Raw genomic sequence first — 21,028 nt, forward strand, 5'->3', positions numbered from 1 at the left:
TTACATGGGGGTCATCATACACACTAGTCACGCTAGTGTGAAGTTACTCATGTGTACTAAGCAGGGAACTCGTTGCTTTCAGATTTGCCAAGCAGGAAGAACTTCATTCAGAATGGAACTGATGCGAGTCACACTTGTGCACTTGAACGAGACATGTGCACATCGATGGCAGTGAAGAAAGGTTGCGGGTGTGCACTGAGTTAGGCACAAGGGCAAACAGTCACACTGGTTGCTTAGCAATGTTACAGTTTTATATGAGTCCTGTGCAGTGCGTTAGTTGCACGTGATGGCTTGATCAAAAATAAACAAACAGGTGCTCAGTCAATTAATTATTAAAAACCCATACAGGTGTTTCTTTCAGAATCACTTTGCAAAAAATGAGAAGTGCCTTACTTAGTTCAGACGCAACAATAGGTCGACTCCTTTCCTCATTCACAAGGTGTGAAGTGGTTTCCTCTATCCCTTCACCTTGGTGTTGGTCCAGATGTTGCTGGTGGTGCTCATTGCCAAATTGAAGAAGTGGCACACACCGGTTTGAGTGACAACAACTGTTGTATTATTCTATCCTCAGACTAGGAAGGTAAAAGTCCTTCCTGCCAGCCAGCAGCAGCCAACTTACTGGTTGGAACCTCACTGTGTGATCTGACTGTAACAGGTGACTAGTCATCCTGCAAGTGAAAAAATTTACAACCGATGACTTCTCAGATTCCTTTCATTCTGTAAATTAATTTCCACAAGCACCCAAGTGGATCCGCTTCCTTTTTACAAAGGAAGTTATCCACAGTTCCTTTGTGCCAGCGTTTTCTCATCTGCATTCTCATCTTTAGCTAGTTGGCAATCCTGGAAGGACATTTGGAGACACCACGCAACTCTCTCTAATGAATATTCGCAGATTTTCCCCTTGCTTCTTTCCAGAAAAAAGCAGCGACAGGTAAGGCCTGACTTCAACAGTAAGAAAACAGCTGATCAGCACAAAGTAGAAGGTTGCTATTGAATTTCAAACAAGTATTGGCAAAGACAAAAGGTCCAGATTCAATGCGTTTATTGATTTCAGCATTAGCATATTAGAGCGAGATCCACAAAACACAGCCAACAGCATCAGAAAGAGAGGGTAATAGTTGTAAAGTAGTCCCTCATGAAATTCAGTGCAAGTTGAGGTGGAAGGATACACCTAACTAGCCAGAAGCGTTAGGTGAGAGGTGGTAACTCCACTGGACTGAAGGAAAACGTAACTGTCAAAGACACAAGACGTGTCCGCTATGGATCTTTTCCATCACTCAGTAGTGTACCAACACCATAGTCCATGATTTGTAAAGAATCACCTGTGAGGGTCTGAAGGCGCTGCATTATAGGCAAGGGGAAATTAATAAGTGATTTCCCAAAATCATAGGATATTGCCATCGCCAACGAGACTCGAACCTGGGTCTCACTGGCTCCCAAGTTAGCAGCTCAGGCCGTTACACCACAACCAGTCATCACCAGCTAAACAGCCATGGAATACATGAAGCGATCTGACACATAAAGCAGGCCACTCGGAGAACTGCTCTCTTGTCCAGAACTTCATGTCCCAATTAGCTAGATTCTATGCGTGCTGCTTTCCTTGTCACAATGGCACTCAAATATAAGATGCTGGTAACAAAGTCCATCCCAGCAGAACTTCCCGACCACTTCTCTCACCAAACATGCCTGCTCGGGACCATGAGATGTAAAAAAAATGTCAAAATGGACAACCCAGTGTAGTAACCATATAAATAAATTATGATCATATAAAATACCATAAAAATACCTGCACAAATGCTCAAAGCTGCAGGCATACAGAGAAAACGGTGCAGTTTACGATTATCACAACTTAATATGAACTTATTTTGACTTGTACTTATGTTGGTTGTCTATGTACTTATATACTATTGAGCGACCTCCTCTGATGTGTCTGTAAAACTTACCTTTTGTTGCAAATTTTTGACCTGAATTTTGACCTTCTGTCCTGAATTTTTGTCCTGAATCTTGACCCTTTGTCCTGAATTTTTACACTCACTGTGCTGAATTTGTAGCCATGACTGTTGGTCACCCTAATCTATTGGTTCAAGAAGTCGCAGGTGCCATTGCATCAGACTGCCAACCCAGGACGTGTGAGGTTTCCAGCAGACGTGCAACAGTTTGAAAGCTCTGCGTGCATCGATGTACATATGTGCCTTGCTCATTCATCGTTCATTGATCAACTAGCTGGGTCTGGCTAAGCCACCGGCGACGGTTCTGCAAAGGCAGGGAGAGGAGATCCCCGGCTGGTGATTCCTACTATAGTGGAGCGCTGCAGAACCGTAACTGCTGTGAATTTTTCTCTGATCTTCGTTTTAGCTAGTAAGTACTTAACGCGCAAGCGCATTTTACAGTTTAAACGGGGGGCGATGTGTAATGGTATCTTGGTGCTGTTTTATGTGCCTTCGTGATGTGCAACGAATTTAACATATATATGTTTTTTGCCAGTTTTACATTGCGCTAACTCGACTCGAAGGTATCGGAGCGCTTTACTTCAGCACCATCATTATTTTACTGCGCATGTGCCTTGCCTTTGATCATTTATCCTACGGTTAGACTCATTTAAAGGGAACCACATACATACCGTGGTCCCCGTAACTGGTAATTTCTTCTGTTTTTTCAGCTCAAATGCTGCAAGACTATATATACAGTTGGAGAGTGCGTGCAACGTCCTCGTATACTCTGTCCTTGCAGCAGCTGAGCTCAGACGAAATTACATTTTTACCAGTAGCGGAGCACACGATCAGCACGTATTTTTGTTTCCCTTTTAAAAAGTCTACTAGTAAAATAAATTATGAAAGGTTTTGCGTACGGTGTCCTGCAACATTTGCTACGTGTGCCGTTAGTTTTCTGTTATATAACTGATCACGTAACTACGGATGACCGCCCACACACCTGTCAAGCCCACGTGTCATTAGGGTGACCAACTGGCATGGGCGCAAATTCAGGACGGTCAGTGTAAAAATTCAGGACAAAATTCAGGACAGAAGGTCAAAATTCAGGACAAAAATGTGGGAAAACGCATACGTTTTACAGACATATCAGATGAGGTCGCACAATAGTATATAAGTAAGCAAATAGACAACCAAAATAAGTACAAGTCAAAATACGTTTATGTAAGGTTGAGACAGTCGTGCATTTTACAGTTTTTCAGTATGCGCGCAGCTTTGCAAAGCGACACCCGGCCCTTTCTTCAACCAAGATTTGTGCTAATGTAACAATAAACATTAAATAGTATTTTTTATTTGTATGTTTAAATATTACTTTTAAATGTACAGTGAAAACGCTGTTCAAGTCCCATGACTTTAAGAAGCACTTAGCTGAATAGGCTATTGTATTCTTTTTTTACTCAGAATTATTTTACCTTCCACCTTCTATTTATTAAGGTATACTATTTTTAGGGACATCAGAAACTGAACTGAATACTATTTTTAAAGTGGTTATCACTTCTTTCCTTCACACATCCACCTTGACAATGTGGTTAATGACCTATAGATGGAGGTTTTGCACAATTGATTTCTCTGCCTCCAACAGTTATTTTATTTTTATTTTGCCTTGCCCTAGTTTGATTCATGAGAAAGCACACCACATGCTGTTGCTACAATAGGTCCCATTGCCATTCTACCTGTAATAATCAGCTGCAGTCTCAGAATTACAATGGGCCCGTCCACAGTCTGCTAGGTTCGGGAGGGGCTGCTGCAGGCCTTCAGTTTAAAAGATAAGTGCGGGGCCTCTCACAGGTGAACAGCATACCTGCCTGAAATTCCCCAATTTGATTTTAGTATGATGTCAATAAGGCGTCCGTAATTTGGGGACCCCAAATTACGGACACTTTACAGACATCATACTAAAATAACGGATGGTCCGTGAAATTTACGGTCGAGTGGTCACCCTTTGTGTCCTATGAATTTTACGCCACCTGTCCGACCTGCCCATTAAGCCAAAAGTACTTTACTTACTGGGATCTGTTGTTCCATGTTTAGAATGAAAAAAGTGAAACTAGGGCGCCACAATGCTAAGTGCTGTTTTCCATGTCGCCAAGAACAGTTGAGGTGTCTGCTTTGAGAATAGTCCCCCAAGTTTTGATTTTGGCTCACTAAATGGAGTCCTTCACCACATGCTCCTAGCTTCTTTCCCTCTAAATCAGGGATCTTCAAACGTTTTTGTTCTGAGACCCACCAAGCAAAATATTTTGATGTTACCCCCCCTCAGAATTTTATGGCAAAAACTGTGGTGCAGAGCTGATTGTAGGGTATAGGGCTTATAAGATAATTTTAGGGGAATCTTTTCTGTAGCTCATAATCCACTTTAAGTGTTAGATTCATAAAAATGCAAACATATAGAACAAAACCAGAAATTGTCTAAAACACACTATCCATCATAATTGGGGTGTTGTGAGAGTGTCACTCCCTAGGCCCAAATGCAGCTGCAGCCCTGAGAAGCAGGCTGTCTCCTCTGTCTCTTTCATCCATTCCCCACCAGACCTGACCATCACTACAGTCTTTGAAACAGACTCTGCCCGTTCAGAAACAAAATGGGCTCTCATATGTTGCCCCCTCTTTTGTGTACTGATTGCAGTGTTTACGAGAGGCCGATGGTTGCCCCAATTTAGCTTCTCACTTCACCTTGTTTTTCTACAGTTAAGACTGTTTCCATTCCTCACAATGGCTAGCCAGATTTCATCAGGGCAAGCTATTTTTAAGTCATACTCGCCCATTCTACAAACCTACAATCAGCTGTTCTATTCACTCACAAAGTGAATGAGCAATAAAGATGCCTTTAAATCTTGTTTTTTGTATTGTCACATTTGCTCTGCATTCAGAGACCCAGGTCAAAAGTTAGTCTGTCTTCCTACATTTGCTTTTCTTTCTCTGACTGTGGAAGTTAGATGATTTTGTAAAGGGAACGGGGTGACAATCGTGCTAGGCAAATCATGTGAAATGAAAAGCTGCAAGAAGTCAGGCATTTTTTCTAACACACCACTGAAATAGCTAGTAAGTGAACTGTACAAACAATTCAAAATATATTTCAGTAGTTATGAAAGCACATTTTCTGTGCCGTAATAAAAATATTTTTATAGGATGAAAACAAATCAGAACACTTTATTTGGTGATGTGCAAGTTAGAAATATATTTGCTGAAACCTAATTTCCACACATTGTATGCTATATAGTTTTATCAGTAAAACTGCATGTAAGTGTGGAAAGTTTGTGGCAATTTCAATGGAAAATGTGCTCTCTGTAAATGATGGTGCACTACCACATTATGCTTTAGTATTCTTAAAAGTGAGTTTTTAAACCACATTATGCTTTAGTATTATTAAAAGTGAGTTTTTAAACATGAACTGAGCAATCTGCCTGCCTCCGCCCTGATGACAATGCTATTAGCGAACTAAAAAGGAAGAAATGGTCATTTGTACCCTATATGTGGGCTTGCTTCTTATACATGGAGCAAACGTTTAGTGCATACATTTTTTTTTTAAGTGTGTTTTGCGCAGTGGAAATGCTAAACTCACACATTTGAAGGTGCTTTTTTATCTGATAATAAAGAAAAAGGCTGTTCCATAAAATATTTGGATCACACAATTTGAGACCAGTTTACTGTCAAGTACATTACAGTTAGGTCAAGTAGATTGTTAACATTACTAGACCTGGAGGTCTTGTTACATTTTAAAGATTTTTTGAGGTCTGCATTTGCTAGCAAAACATGCAGTCTCCTCTGACACTTGTTAACAAGGACCCCTTCTTGCTTCATCCCCCTGTCTGCTGTTTCTGACAGCAGCTAAGGTGTCTCCTCCGCTTCAGTTTTCCCCTCCCGTGGGCCATTGGTGCAAGTTCCAAATCAAACATGGCACAGCAAAGTTGCCCTGAACCCTAATGCAATGAAGGATAATAAAACAGCCATAATTGATGTTTAGTTGCCCCCACACACCCCTCGGTCCTAGGGGCACGGCACTTGCAGAACCAGTGATACCTACAGATTTGCTACTGGGCCATCATTCCTAGGCCAAAGGCCCAAAGCAGGTTACCTACTCCTTTTTGTAGAAGGAATAAAAAACAACAAAAACGAAACATTTTACTCCTGTTGCTTAGGCCTTGTTCCATGTACAAGGGTGTGGAATTTATTAAAATATCTACTTGTCCATAGGGCAGGTTGCGTCATAAAACTACTTGTACTGTAACAAAATCCACTTGTCCCTTTGGTGCCATGTAGTGCGGCGACAAATTATGGCAGCAATCTCATTGTATAAGAGCTCTTATATAGCCTCTCTGATTACGCCAGGGCTCATACCCTGGTAGTGTTTGAATACTAGCAATCCCTGTTGTCATCTTTCGGCAGATCTACATACTGGGACTGAAGGTAGTGGTAAGCAATAGTTTCAGGGTTGGAATGCCCTTTTGAGTCTGTGCAAACCTACTAACCTGCATGTTTAAGGGTTTACAACAACTCTTCTCTAATCTTTTCCCATAATGAGAAATGTTGGAAATGTACTCCTGATAATGGCAGACGCAAACCTTCTCCCAGAGTTAGGAAAAAAGTGGTTGGAGGGAAAATGAACTCGCAAACATTCAGGTTTTCGCATGAGCAAATCTACACATGCTCATATTGCTCATGCTAAAATGCAGTTCACAAATATTTTCTAGGAGTACAATTTCTTGTCCTACTTCTGTAAATTCTTGTGAATTCACAAAAACCATAGAGCTAAACTTAATGCAAGTACATATACCAAGGGTGCACTTTTGAGACTTTCTTTAATAATTGGGCCCCCAATTTTGTGTCTCTCTCTCTCTCTCTCTCTCTCTCTCTCTCTCTCTCTCTCTCTCTCTCTCTCTCTCTCTCTCTCTCTCTCTCTCTCTCTCCTGACTTCACTGTGAGTGACAGTATTCTTCTGTTTCACAAGGAGCATATCAGCACACAACATAGTTTTGTTCAGTGCCAATAACTAATTTGGCAGTGTGTGCTTTTTGAGACCAGAAACAATTTTTGCTTTTGGCAATGTTTGTTATAATGGTGAGGGCCCGGCAGCTCTCACATCAATAAGGTTTTACAAAAACCATGCCAAAACAAGTCACTTATTGCTAAAACTAAAACACGACCAGCAATTTCAGGCTTACTGGTTTTGCCATTGCTTGTTTATTTTTGTTTTTCATAATCTTATTGATACTGGTTACTCTGATTTTCAGATATGAATATCTTTGGGAAATACTAGCATACATCAACAAATTTTACTAAATGATGCTGCAAAGAAATGGTACCTGAAAGTTTACAGTAGTTTAGCAAAAAAATGTTTTCCCCTACTTTCATTTAGGAACATTTTATAATGAAATCTAAGAATCATTAATCTTGCTTTCAAGCTTCTGCAAATATTTCATCTAATCATAGAGCATTCTGGGAACATTATGCATAGCCTCATATTGCTAAACTTTGAAACCGTGTGTATACATTTTTATACTGGAACCACTGTCAGTAGTGCAGTCAGAATTTACATTTACTTAGAGCGCTCACCCTAATAATAAAGGCTTTAAATTAATGAACCATGAATACAAATGTGAACAGCATTAACATATGCACACAAATATTAACTTAACTGCAGGCAGTGCACTGATAGACAAAGGGATTGTGCTGCAAGGGGTTGGGCCTACTTGTCCCAAGGACAAAACACACATTAAAACTTGTTGCCCTTGACCCCAAACAATATGTCCTGGGCGTCGGGCTATAGGAATTCCACATCCCTGCATGTACAGCAAAGGTGATCTGGGCCCTAATGCAAGTGAGGAAATGGGCCCTACCCCTTTTCTGCTAATAGTACTGCTGCAATTAGGGGGAAGTGGCATCAAAACCCTGGGCTCAGAGCCACTGCATCTACTGCACTAACAGCCGTGATTGCCCTTTAAAAACTGATCCTCAATTCCCACCACCTTCCTCAGGGCATCCCTCTAAAGAAGTTACTTGTGCCCATTTGTAAACAAAAATGTGCCCTACATAGCATCCCCTCTTCTGGGCCATTTCTTCAACGCTATTCATAGATCTTGCTGGTTTCTTCTTTCTCATGGGACTTTACTATGAGGCCCCAGGAGTTCAGACTATCAGCGCTCTGGGTCTAAATGTGACCTTGCTGGTCTCCTCCCGGCCATCACCTCTCTCGACTCAGCTTAAAGGACTTCTGGACAGAGGTCCAAGTGGTTGGGCTCTATGAGGACCAACATGCCCAAACTTTTCTAATTTTATAAAAATATTTTCCATGCTTTTTGTTAAAAAATATTCCTCAATGGTTAATGTGGACGTTGAGATGGTTGTGGGTGAATGTTGTTAAAGGAGGTCAGGTGGGAGTGGATTTATGGATCTCCTGTACTGTGAAGCCGCAGAAGGGACAGAGAGCTAAAAAAGAAACAGGCCTTCTCACTAGGGTGCCTGCTACCTGAGAAATATGTAAATGTGTGCATTTGGTTAATTACCTAATGCAAAGGCTGCTTGGGAACCAGTCTAGGCTCTAATCAATGTAGTTGCTTCATTTTTTATGGTGACAAATGTTTATCCTTTTTGAGAATTAATGTCATAGTGTTATCAATTAAGTTTTGGAAAGCGTAGTCTTAATGGATGATATAAAAATGTTGAATTATGTATAGTTTACTTATTGTTAAAAAATATACTTTGAAAGCACTTGTTTTATCTTAAACATGTAATACGATTGCGGCAGCTTATCGTACACTGTGTCTAATACACTTTCAAAAAGGGGGCAATTGGATAAAGGGGGTGAGCCTAGCACCAAAAATCTGTAATGTGGCGCCACCAAACCAGCGAACCACTGATAAGTTTAACTTGCATTAATTTTGCCTTAAGGTTTGTGCGTTGTTTTTTATAATCAGAAACGTAAAGATGAAAATTCAACAAGACACAGAATATTTGATTCTTTTTAGTTAAGTCTTTTTCCATTGCCACCATGGGACGCATTACAGTCCCTGCTTTTTTAAGCACTTTAACCCTGCATGTAAAGGAAGGCAGCCTAGAAACGAGCCAAATAAACAATGTTGCGCTTCCAGTCCATCTTCATTTACAAATACGTAGAGGCATTTGAACCTACTAGGAATGAAGGCTCAGAGGCGTCCCACTGTTTGAAGATGTGCTCTAAACCCTTTCAAGTGAAATCGTACCTGTAAACTTTCCCAGGTCCCATGCGTGAATAGTTATTGTAGTCTGGGCATACCCTACCCATACCCTTCCCACATAGGCTGAACAGCAAAACACACAAGGTGATGGACGGAATGTTGCACAATGGCAAAAATTCACCCCCAGTCACAGATCTGCGTTTAATCCATCGTTATTTTGCTCAGATCTGTGACTGGGGGTGAATGTTTTGTCATTGTGCAACATTCCGTCCATCATCTTGTGTGTTTTGCTGTTCACCCTATGTGGGAAGGGTATGCCCAGACGTGGGTCCCGTGCTCACTAAGCCACTGGAGTCAAGCTATCCTGGCTGAAGATGGCTGATAGCCAGAAACCGGTCCTAGGATGCTTGATTCCGGTCCAGGGAAGACATGGCTTGGCAGTTCGGGCTGGACTGTTCCCATGAGGCACTGAGGCACAGGGTCAAGACTGATTTGCATATAGCCATGTCTGAACTCGGGTGGCTTGGTGAGCAAAATAACGATGGATTAAACCCAGATCTGTGACTGGGGGTGAATGTTTTGCCATTGTGCAACATTCCGTCCATCATCTTGTGTGTTTTTCTGGATGGATTTGTATCATTTAGAATATGTGTGTTCTCAAAATCACTAGCATAGAGGCCTGCTATACTGGGGCAAATGTGCTGCCCATTGAAGTTCCGTGGGTCGGGAGGAGCAGTGGTCCGTTGTATTCAAAATAATTCTCAGTGAGAGCTATGAGGCAGCATTTGAGTTCAACAGTTACGACAGTTCCCAACCCACTTAAATCCCTGAGATTAGGGGACATGAGTTAAATCTATAAATGTCTCTACTTACCTCGTCCCAGTCATTACATCATGAGAGGGACTCCAACCTCTGGACAGAAAAAACACACAGAAGTTTTCAAGTAATCCCTCGTGGGTACAATATAAGGCAGAGGTCTTCAAACCTTTGTAGGTTAAGCCCCCAAGCTGATTTTGTTTAGATGTCGGCCCTCCCACACCACCTGAGAGAAATTTCTGGAACCTGGTACACTGCATAATCAACTGCCACGCGCCTATCCCAGGCCATATCTGGCAAATAATGTTCAACACAATAAGAGTGTTTAGTAAACTGCAGGTTTGTGAGTGGGTGTGGTGAAATGACAGAGGCTTATTACACAGCTCAAAACACAAATTTCCAAGATAAAATGTGCGCAAATTATTTTTACTAGAATTCTTTGTTTTACACCTGATATAGATTGATAATAACACCACCAACATTAATGTGATAGATGTGTCTGTTTTTCGCCACAGGTCAATCTATGGATGGATATTTGCTATGCCATCCCCAGGTTGTGGTCTACATCCAGTCTTGTACGGTACTTAGTCTTTAATACCGCAAGTGCTGAGAACCAAATCTCACATAAATAGGATGAGCTGAAAGGCAAGAGAGTTGTGATAGCAGTTTCTCTCAAAGCTGAATATTCTGCAGACCTTTCTAGCCAAAACAGTGATTCTAAGGGAGACAGTGTTATCAGATTTTCCGAGCACTCCGTAGCTCATAGCTGGTACATGAGAAACAATTCTTCTCTAGAAATCATTAACAAACGTTTTAGACAGCATTATAATGAGATAATGGCCCACCAACCAGTTATGGATCCGGAGACAAAGGTAAAAGTCCACAGAGAGGGCCCTGAACAAACACCTCATTGTAGAATTCCTCAGTGTTACGATAAGTTGCTTGCCTGTGGGGGTTTAGGACACATGTCGGGCTTGTGTTGATAAAAAAAAATAGAACTAATAATAAATTAATGATGTTGCCTATTTTACTTCAGAGCAATGTTGTCTGACATACTTTGTGTTGACAGGGACTTGTTAAGGATTTTGGGGGCCCCTGTTCAGAACAGGTTTGAGTTTATGATCCACTTTCAGCTCTGCCATACCCTCTTTAGCCAGGCTATTAACGGTGAAAAGGAACTATGGTCAAAATTCTTAAAGTGTTTATATCTAATATTCAGAGATAGTGATGTGTGTTTTCATTGTTGTAACACAGCAGCGGCCCACTAATTTTACATTGAATAATATCTGTGATATCCTCCAATTTTTCATATGCAAGGACCCGTTTTGATCTAAAATAAACCTTTTTATGGTTTTGCATGAAACAAACACATTTATCTGCAAATAGTAATAGACTCTCTCACATCAATCACATTAAAAAGAAATGAAAAAACATTCTATACAAGAATCTGTTTTTTAATTATCCCAGGCCATCAGGGCAAAAACAGAGTTGTCTCTATCAAGGGGCCACCTGAAAGGCTGGATTGCATTGCATGTAAATGTGTACTTTTGTCATTTAGGACGAAAGCCTTGATGGGGCACAACATTTCTATACTTGTGCACAGGGGCGCAACTAGACCTTAAATTCAGGTGGGGGCGAACACTCACAGCCAGGGCTGGCCCAAGCACTGGTCGCACACAGTGCAACATTCTTTGTTGGCGTCCCCATTTTCTCCTTCTCCATGAATTTCCTCACTACCACTCACCAACAATGCACCTCATCTCTCTATAGCACCTTTTTGGCAAACATTTAATGTTTTTATAGCACTACTCATAGTTTACTCACACTCAGTTCTTTGATCTGCATGGTACATGTTCTTTGTAGCAGGCACATTAAACTTCTGTCCTGTGTGGGTGGCAGGAGTGCCCATGTGAGTTCATGGTGAGCCATGCGACAGTGTGAGAGTAGGGTAAGAGGAGTGACTGCAGGGTGAGTGAGGTGACCATATGAATTTGGGTGCGGATTTATGTGCAGAGTCGGGCGAATTAATGTATGGTTAGTGATAGGCTTTATTGAGTGAGATTGCAGATGAGCAGAGAGGGGGACAGGTGTGTGAAGTGTCACATGAGTGTAGGTTGAGTAGTGTGCTGGTGTGACTGCAGGGTGAGGTACAGGGTGAACAGCATTGTGAGTGCAGAGAGATCACTGTGAGTGCAGGGTAAGCGGGTGAATGGTGTAAGTGCATGGGGATCATTGTGAGGGCATTGTGATCCCTCTGAGTGCAGGGCAAGAATGAGGAGCGAGATGTCTGGATGCTGAGTGCGTTCCCAGACACTTGAAGTAACTCCAGTATCAAACAGTGTGGTCACGGCAGTAAACAAATCTTTTGTAAAGTAGCAAAAAACATAACACAAATTCAGTGTGGCATATGTCCACTCCAACACTTGAAGTAACTCAACATGTTATTGACGGCAGCGTAAGGTTTCAGATATGTTAAACTATTGCTATTATGGCATTAACCAGGGATCAAGGGTTGAGGAAATAAATGTGCTGATCTTGCAACACATTCCCAGTTTTATAATTTGGCAGCCAGGGTTGCCAGCTCATTATTTAGATGTCACGGGTAGTACAAAAATAGGCAGTCACCTAAAACTGTGTTGTCAGCACTTAGCTATGCATACTTTGAACAGCAAACAACTTTCAATTGTGTTCTGTGGCTGCCTGAATGATCCAAGACTGATAATAAAAGGGAACAAAGACAGAAAAGGCACATTACAAAGGAATGCATACTTCTTTATTTGTAACCCTATTCAGTGTCAAGACAAGCAATGTGCAGGCTGTTTAAACAACACTTGGCTGGCATTCTTCTTTTGTCAACTTAAAACCCTTTTAGCCCTGTGGGCTTTGCGTGCCTGCCTGTGTAATTTTAAAAGAAACGTCTCCTTTCTGGGAAAAGCTAACCCGCCCAGGATAGGGCTAAATTCTTAGAACTGAAATGCTTCAGCTGCAGTGGGAGGCTGGGAGTTTCCTCTGCTATGAAATCAAATGCAAAGGAATAGACGGTCCACAGTGGACTGTCTGTTGGTTCGCTTTCAGTTTTAGCAGAGGAGACTCCCTGCCTCCCACTGCAGCTGAAGCATTCCAGCTCTACCAATTAAGACCGTCCTGGAACGGTTAGCTCCTTAGCTCGACAAAGGTACGTTTTTAGGGTATAGTGCGCCACCCCTGAGATGGTGTCATGCCCCCACAGATTGAAGAACTCTGATATAAGGCATGGCCTTGCCCAGAATCCTTCAGTCTGTTTTTCTGTCTTCTGGGATGAGGATACATGGGACCTGTAGTTTGGAGGATGGGAGACTTCCCTGCTGGGCTTGGGAATCCCTGTTCCTCTGCCCCATAGAATTATTTGCCGGGACATTCAACACTGGACGGCAGTGTACGTCTTCCTGCAGGTCTTCCTTTAATTCACATGTTGCCAGTCCTCTTTCAGGCCATGGTGCCGCTTGGGGATGGGGCCATCTCTCTTTTTCTCCGGATATCGGTAGCATGGAGATTGGTGTGTGTCTATGGAGGGGTGGATTCAGACTGCCTCTCTCTTGCGTCTCTTCTTGCTCCTGAGGTGGTCATCCTTGAGGAAGAGAGTGATTGGTGTTCAGAGACAGTAGGGGCTTTTTCTGTGCCCTGTTATCTCTGGCCCTTCTTGTTTGAGGGCAGTGATCTCATCAAGAGTTATATATTTTTTCACATACGCCCTTTGTGCTCCTGCCTCTTCAGCTTTTGTTTTGGACAGTAAAAGATTAGCAGCATGTTTCAGTCACTGCGCATGCTCAGAAATGGGGTCTCCGAACATGCACGTTCTATCTCTTCCATCTGGCGCACTCAAAGATGCTTCTGGCAAATATAACAAGCAACACTATCTAAAGAATGGTGATGGATTAAACCCAGATCAGTTGACTGGGGGTGAGTGTTTGATTTGTTCAAATGCTCCGTCCATCATCCCCTTTGGTATCGCTTTGTTCGCCCTAACTTGGCAGGGTATGCCCAGACGTGGGTCCCTTGCTCACTCTACCAGTGGATTCAAGATAGCCTGGCTGATGAGGATTATGAATCTGAAATCGGTCCCAGGATGCTTGTTTCCAGTCCAGAGAAGACATGGCTTGGCAGTTCGGACTGGACTGTTCCCATGAGGCACAGGTTCAGGCTGATTTGCATATGGCCATGTCTGAACTGGGGTGGTGGAGTGAGCTAAAGAATGGTGATGGATTAAACCCAGATCAGTTGACTAGGGGTGAGTGCTTGATTTGTTCAAATGCTCCGTCCATCATCCCCTTTGGTATCCCTTCTTGTTTGAGGGCAGTGATATCATTAAGAGTTATATATCTTTTTGCATGCCCCCTTTGTGCTCCTGTCTCTTCAGCTTTTGTTTTGGACAGTAAAAGATTAGCCGCAAGTTTCAGTACTGTGCATGCTCAGAAATGGGGTCTCCGAGTATGCACGTTCTATCTCTTCCAGCTGGCGCACTCAAATATGCTTCTGGAAAATATAACAAGCAGTGCTTACCTGCCTTCAGGTGTGCTGCTTATATCAGTTTACAGGTTTTTCTTCTTGTATTTTTCTCCTACATTGGAAGAATTTCTGTGCTTTTGCTGCCATTTGCCTACTGTTGGTACCTGGTTTGCTGCTGCTGCTCGCCATGGGGAAGCATTTTTCAAAGAGGCATCACACTTCTCTTTCTAGGTCCCCTTCCTTTTCTGAAGATGAATTCTCCTCTCTCTCCCCTAAAAGACGTAAGCAGGGGGTAGTGAAGGAGTAGGAGGAAGAGAGGATTCAGCGCATTGTCCTGGAAACTGTAATAGCATTTAGAGAGGATTTCAGGAAGTACTCTGCAAAGGGGGTGTTTAGAAGCCAGTGGATGGTCTCCTTTCAGCATCTGATGTTTCCTCAGATGGCTCTTCACCATAAAAGGGAAATATATCTCTAAAGAAGTACATTCTTTCTCATGGTCTGCAAAATATGGAATTTTCTCATATCGGACCGCCTTCCTCCTCTCTGGATAATTTGCTTCCGCAATTTCATAAGAATCCTAATATGGGCCTTCTGATTCACCAGTTTATTTTAGAAGTCATCTGGAGTGAGTGGATGGATCCGAAAAAATTCCCTGCCTAGATTAATGACAACAATTTACCCGTTGGAAGTCATGGAAGCTGTTGTCCCTGATACGGTCTGAGTAGACTCCGTTGTGGCCAGTTTGGTGGGTTATTCTTCTATGGTGGAGAAGAATATTCTTAAAAGCCTAGTGGAAAGAAAGTGGCTACTTTCTTAAAGAAGGCTTTTTTCTAGCTTTCACGTTTTTCTTAGAGTTGGAGTTTATAGGGTATATACCACCCAGTCTACGATTTTAGACTTCAAGCTGCTCTTTCAGGTGATTTGAGAAGAAAACAGTTGTCTTCCTCTGGTGGAGTCTTTGGAACAACAGATTAAGTTCTACTATGACATAGCCCTTGATGTAGTGAGGTCCTCAGCTCTGGGTGTGGAACATTCATTTCGGGCAGGCAGAATCTTTATTTAGAGGACTGGAGGACTGATGCGGCCCAGAAAGCGACTGCCTTTAAGTTGCCTTTTGAGGGCCAGAAATTGTTTGGAGCAGGCTTGGATGAGAAGCTCTCCAACTTCTTCAAGGAGAGTACACATTCCTCATCCTTTAGGAAATCAGCCCGTCATTCCACCAGATGTTCTAGATGGCAATCTTCCAGGCAATCATCAAGAAGGAATACATTGGATCCTTCCTCCATATTCCAGTGTAAATCTTCCTCGTTTTGTAATTTCATGAAAGAGAAACTGGATGTAGAATCCAAGACACAGAATTCCTGACTATACTGGGGCTCCGGCACTCTTACAGGTGAACGGTGTGAAAGGTGGACTTACTTGACCTTTTGGAGAAATTTGTATCATAGGATTCTCTGCATCATAGGAAGGAGTGAGGCTCTGGAGAGACGTGTTGGTGGTGGCTGCCCGGTTGTGCTGGATGGCTCATTGTTCGTTAACTGCGCAAGCACTCTGTTTACTGCCATTCAAGTGTGAAGAAGGGTTGACGGCCGGGAGATTACTATGACGTAACTAGATTCTTCTCACACAAGGGCTATTGCATTTACAAACAATGCATATGGAGTCAAATGTTGCAGTTGTTGCAGGGATTCTGCAAAGGAACAGAACTATGCTTGGGACCATAGAACATCACCATACCACCTCAGTATTCATGAGTCTGAGTCCAACTAGCTATAATGCCTTGCTTGCCCTCCTAACTTTACCAGCGAAACAAGTCCATTGGCACCCCAAGAACAGAACACTCTCAGCACTACTCAGGACATGCTTCATGATGTTCTTAAAACCGAGTGGTTATGATTAACCAAACTTGCATGTTTTACGTTTTGTTTGTCAATTTGTGTTCCAGGTCATTTTGCCTGACCAGGTCCAGGTAAATTTGCTCCTTGTGACCTAATATGTGACTATCTACTATTTCTCAATGAGATTTACACTTAGATTCTAGTCACAAAGTAGTGTAGGTTGGTAACGCTAGGTCCTGATGTGGAAGTAGATTATTAATAATCTACTGGTGCAGGGTCACCCTTTAGTCCACGGGTTCTTAACAAGTAAGGAGGATTCAACACTGGAGCGAAGTACAAACCATAGTTAATTTATTCGCATTCATGAATGGGGCCTCATCCGATAAGCACCATAGAGATACTCAAGGAGCAAGCACACCGAACGATGGTTACATGGGGTTTTATAGCAAAAGATCACAAACAAGGGACACCCAGAGGTTAAATAGAGCTTTGGGAAAAATACATAAAGGAGGTAACGGTAAGAGTCGACAGCCTTGATACCTTGTGCAATTGCCGCGTCCTGAAACTGCACAACAAGATATGCTATCTGGTTTAACTTTACTTAAGGCTTTACCATTGTCTGAAAACCCTTGAGCAGACGCCAGCTGTTCTTTTGCTCTGACTCTGCATGTTTACAAAACCTACACTGCCCCAATCTAGATTCTTTATTCATGTTTATACAGATGCGGTGTCAAGGATAGAGCCGGGCTGGAAGCAGGGCAGAGGTGAAAAATGGATGAGGCATAGCTTAATTAAAAAATGAGAAAATCAGATTTTACATTTTACCTACCCTCAAGCTCTGGTCCTGTGGGATCAGCTATCTTCTCCAGGTTGATACGCCATGCCATCCTATGCAGACACTAGTCTCCCCATCTCTCCCCCCCACTCTCCCCCACCCGATCGAGGCCTCATTGTGCCGCCCCGGCGCCTTACCGCTTTCTTAACCATAGGGCCTCACTGCTCTCAGGGCGTCTCCCGCGCAGGCTCCTCCACTCCAGCTCCCTTCTCCATTATATTAGAATAGCTCCCTGCTATTTCTCTCTTATTTTATTGGAATTATCATTTTAATCATTCCTCTCTGTGTCATTATTGTATTTCCTACCTTTTTTGCCTGCTCACCCCTAGCCCCGGTCCGACACGGCTGTGTGCCGATTGCTCGGAGGGCACTCGGGGTTTTTACACTTCCGGCTAAGGTCAGCGCTCTAGACTCCCGCGCTTTGACCTATTTAATTCAGGGCTTGTGCGCACGCGCAGCTGACGCGACTAGCACCCGGTGGCAGTGGGTGGTCGCTAGTAGCGCGTGAACGCTCCCTGCTATTTCGCTCCTATTTTGTTGGAATTATCATTTTAATCATTCCTCTCTGTGTCATTATTGTATTTCCTACCTTTTTTGCCTGCTCACCCCTAGCCCCGGTCCGACACGGCTGTGTGCCGATTGCTCGGAGGGCTCTCGGGGTTTTTACACTTCCGGCGAAGGTCAGCGCTCTAGACTCCTGCGCTTTGACCTATTTAAATCACGGCCCATGCGCACGCGCAGCGGTCGCGCCAAAGGCAAGCCCGTCTGCGCCTGTCCCCGGCCGACCGGGGCTCGGGGCCTGCCACTCTGCCCAATTATTAAATTATTCCTCCAAACAACTCCAGGCACTCCAAGGCAACTGGCCTCTTAGCGCCTTCACTCTCGCACGCATTGGATATCTTGGCATACTACAGTCAAACCTTATCATATCACCCCCCCAGTTGCCCGGACCATTAGACTTCCCTCGGCCACTCGTCACCCCGGAGGCCCTTCCCCAGCTCCCCTCCACCCTCAGCTCCCCGTTTACAGCATCAGTTTATCTTCTCAATACCCGCTCAGCGGTCAAACATCAACTGGAGCTCTTTAATTTTCTAGATACGGTTAAACCCGACATTTTGTTTCTTACCGAAACTTGGTTCTCATCTGACTCTTTGCCTGATGTCCTAGCAGCTCTCCCTGACCCATACTATGTTTTACGTGCAGATCGCCCCGAGGGGAAGGCTGGAGGAGGTGTGGCCCTGATAGCCCACTCTAACCTCCAGTTCCAGCTCCTCCCCTTTCCTTCTATCACTGCTGTTGATTTCTTAGTCGCCCGCTCTGTTTCCCTCGCGGTCCCACTTACATGTGCACTTTTCTATCGACCTACCCAACCCATGCCCTATTTCATTCCCGTAGTACAGGAACAGTTGGCCACTTTGGTGGTCAACAACTCCTCTGTCCTGGTACTAGGCGATTTCAATCTCTGGCCCACTGACCCTCATGAGGATCAGATGTCCAAAGACTTCACAGAATCACTTCACAGCTTGAATTTTACCTCACATATACACTCCCCAACTCATATACATGGCCACATTCTGGATCAGGTATGGTCAGCTAATCTACCCATCTCTTCCCCCTTAGTTTCCCCTTGCTCTTGGTCTGACCACTTCTATATTTCTCTCTCCCTTGAGCTAGGTGTCGATACTAAGCCCTCACTCCCTAGAAATATTTGGGAACGGAACTGGAATCGGGTGGACCTAGCCACACTTTGCTCTTCTCTTTCAGCCTCACCCCCTAGTTTGGCTGACATCTCTCCCAATTCTCAGGTCGCTGCCATCAACAGCTGGCTCTCTGCAACCTGCAACTTAGTGGCCCCCCTCAAACTGGTCAGAACACGTCGCCTCCACGAGGCCAATAGATGGTTTACCATCAAGCTCAAAGATAAAAAACTTGCACTTAGGCAGGCTGAGCGCCACTGGAGGTGTGGATACTGCCCTGCACTAAAACTACAATACATCACTCTCCTTCGGGACTATAAGAAAGCTATTCTTCTGGCAAAATCGGACAATTTTTCTTCCAAGATTCTTCTTGCGGCAAACAAACCCAAGGAAATTTTCACTTTTGTCCATGAGCTAGCAACCTCTGATAGAGCTACCTCTAAGCCAGTTCCCTCACAACTTCTCTGCAATTCCCTTAATGAATACTTCATTGAGAAAAATGCAACCATCAAGCTCAATATTCCCCTGCCTTCTCCATCTTTTTCATGCCCCCAACCCCCGATTAATTCTTTTTTTCTAGACCAATTCACCCCGATCTCCAAGGAAGCTTTCTCCATCTTGCTCAAGAGGGTCAAATCAGGGTCCCCCTCTGATTGTTGCCCCGCTCACATTTTAAGAGAGATTTTTCCCACTTGTCCAGAGCCCCCTTTAACTCTTCTCAATAACTCTCTCATCCAGGGAATTGTCCCTGACCTATTTAAATCAGCTAAAGTTATTCCTATCTTGAAAAAGCCAGGCGCTGACTCTACCTCTCTCTCTAACTTTCGTCCCATTTCTTTACTACCGTTTCTGGGTAAGATCTTGGAGAGCCACGTTTCCACCTGCCTCAGTGCTTTTATCGAGGAAAACCATCTCCTAGCTCCACACCAGGCAGGCTTTCGCCCATCACATTCTACGGAGTCTGTTGTCCTCTCCATCCTGGATGAGCTCAGAAGGAGTGCTGATATCAACTCTCCCCAGGCTTTGGTCCTCCTCGATCTGTCCGCCGCCTTCGACACGGTTGACCATTCCATCCTTCTCGACCATGTCGGGGGCGCCGGCATTCGGGGATCCGCACTGTTATGGCTCACCTCATTTTTGGGGAACCGCACCCAGGCCGTACAGTTGGAGGGCTTCTCTGCCCCCACCCGCTCTGTTCCTTGTGGGGTCCCCCTGGGCTCCTCTCTCTCCCCTCTTCTTTTCAACCTCTACATCTTTCCTCTTATATCTGCTCTGCAAAAAATGGAGGTCACTGTATTTAACTATGCCAATGACCTCCAGCTTATCTTTAACCTTTCTCCTCTCTCTGATTCTATCCCTAATTTTCAAACTATCATGACGTTTATCAGCGACTGGATGAATGGCAACCATCTAAAGCTTAACCCCGATAAGACCGAGCTGGTACTTACGGGCAGCTCTCCCAGTCCCTGGACTTCTGCTTTCTGGCCTCTTTCCCTTGGTCCTGCTCCCTTACCCTCTGTTTCTGTAAAAACCCTGGGATTTAAAGTCAGTAAGGACCTCACAATGCGCTCTCAGATTAGTCACTCAGAACCATACGCAAAATCTCCCGTTTCTTTTCCTTTACAGCTCTTAAACTCATCATTCTTGCCATGATCTTGTCTCGTCTTGATTTTGGCAACGGCTTGTATGTAGGTATCCCCGCTTACGAACTCCGGCGTTTGCAATTAATCCAAAACCAGGCGGCTCGCCTGATCTATAGACTTCCCAAGTCTCATCATGTTACCCCCCTGCTAAAAACTCTCCATTGGTTGCCCATCTCTGAACCATCTTTATTCAAGATGGGCTGGATGATTTTTCTGGCTCTGGCTGGCACTGCGCCTGCTTTTATCAACTCCAAGAATAAAGCCTATGTCCCCAATTGAGACTTGCGCTCCTCCTCTCAGCTGCTCTTAAGTGTCCCTCGCTTCAGAAGGAAATAATTCGGAGGCATGAGGTTTTCTACCCTTGCCCCCCCTTCTGAATGCTCTCCCCTTTTCTATCAGGTCCATTCCCACCTACCCTGACTTCCGCAAAGCCCTCAAAACTCTTCTTTTCTTTCACACCTTCTCATCTTAAGCAGCCCTCCCTACCTCCCCCGGAGCTGTCCGTCCTCAGCGCCAAGAAACCGCATGGTGATCGAGCGCTATATAAAACCCTTCAACTTCAACTTCATATT

The 21,028-nt window shown here is 43.8% G+C and overlaps 1 protein-coding gene across 6 annotated transcripts in view; it reads left to right on the plus strand.

Moving 5' to 3' along the window:
- The first annotated feature begins 2,086 nt into the window (after positions 1-2,086).
- LOC144819055 (kynurenine/alpha-aminoadipate aminotransferase, mitochondrial-like) overlaps positions 2,087-21,028 on the plus strand; it is a 442,105-nt gene continuing 423,163 nt past the window's right edge. For 2 of the 6 annotated variants that reach the window (XM_078677068.1, XM_078677065.1), the window contains exon 1: positions 2,229-2,358. The gene's annotated coding sequence lies outside the window, so the exon portion shown is untranslated. Of the gene's footprint in view, positions 2,359-21,028 lie in introns of all 6 variants that reach the window. The other 4 variants (XM_078677063.1, XM_078677064.1, XM_078677069.1 and 1 more) reach the window with 4 other exon arrangements.

Source organism: Lissotriton helveticus, chromosome 2_1 (genome assembly GCF_964261635.1).
Source record: "Lissotriton helveticus chromosome 2_1, aLisHel1.1, whole genome shotgun sequence".
Taxonomy (NCBI): Eukaryota; Metazoa; Chordata; class Amphibia; order Caudata; family Salamandridae; genus Lissotriton; species Lissotriton helveticus.